The following is a 1,071-nucleotide window of genomic DNA, read 5'->3' as shown; positions in this document are numbered from 1 at the left end:
AGAGAGAGAAAGAAAAGGGATATAGAGTGAGAGAAGGTTGAGAGAGAAAGAGAAAGAGAGAAAAAAAGTGGAGAAAGATAGAGAAGAGAGAGAAGAAAGAGAGAGAAGAGGAGATAGAAAGAAGAAAAGGGGAGAAAGAGAGAAATAGGAGAGAGAAAGAGGAAAAAGGAAAAAGGAGAGAGAGAGAAAGATGAAGAGAAAAGGGAGGGAGAGAGAAAGAGAGATGAGGGAGAGAAACAAAAGGGGAGAGAGAGGAAAAAGAGGGAAAGAGAGAGAGAGAGAGAGAGAGAGAGAGAGAAAAGGGGGAAGGGAGGGAGGGAGAAAGAGAGAGAGAGAAAAGGGAAGGGAGGGGTTGCGAGTAGGGCTGGAAGTGAGTCAAGCCAGCTTATGAGCCAGCTCGAGCCCGACTCGTTAATAGCTCGATAAGCTAAGCTCGTGAGCTGGTGAGCCAAGCTTGAGCCTGAAATTGAGCTCATAAATTAAATGAGCCGAGCTTGAGCTTGGATAAGCTCAGTTATTTAGCTCGTGAGCTGGTTCGATTATATATATAATTATTAATACACATATCCTATATGCATCTAGTCTATACTTTTAATATTATATATATACATATGAAATAGTAATATATAATTATATGTATAAATGAACTTAATTATTTAAAATTTTATATTTATTTATTACATATAATTTTGATGTAAGACATAAATAAAAATTTATATTTATTGATAGATAAACAATAATTATACTTTTCAAATATTTTTTAAAATATATAAGTTATAATTTATTGATATAAAATTATAGATTATGTATTTATGTTTCTATTATTTGAGCCAGCTCGTGAGCTTTTGGTGAGTCGAGCTTGAGCTTAAGAGATAGGCCCGATTGTTAATGAGTCGAGCTGTGAGTCAAGCTCAATTTCGGTGAGCCGAGCTTGAGCTTGGTCTAGCTCGGCTCAGCTTGGCTCACTTCAAGTCCTAGTTGCGAGGTAGAGGGGAGAAAAAGAAAAGAGAGGGGGAGAGAGCGAGAGAAAAAGGAGAGAGAGATGAGGGGGAGAAAGAGGAGAGGGAGAGA

This window comes from Arachis stenosperma, chromosome 5, assembly GCF_014773155.1.
Source record: "Arachis stenosperma cultivar V10309 chromosome 5, arast.V10309.gnm1.PFL2, whole genome shotgun sequence".
NCBI classification, from domain to species: Eukaryota; Viridiplantae; Streptophyta; class Magnoliopsida; order Fabales; family Fabaceae; genus Arachis; species Arachis stenosperma.
The sequence above is the reverse complement of the archived record's forward strand: the minus strand, read 5'-3'. Positions refer to the sequence as shown.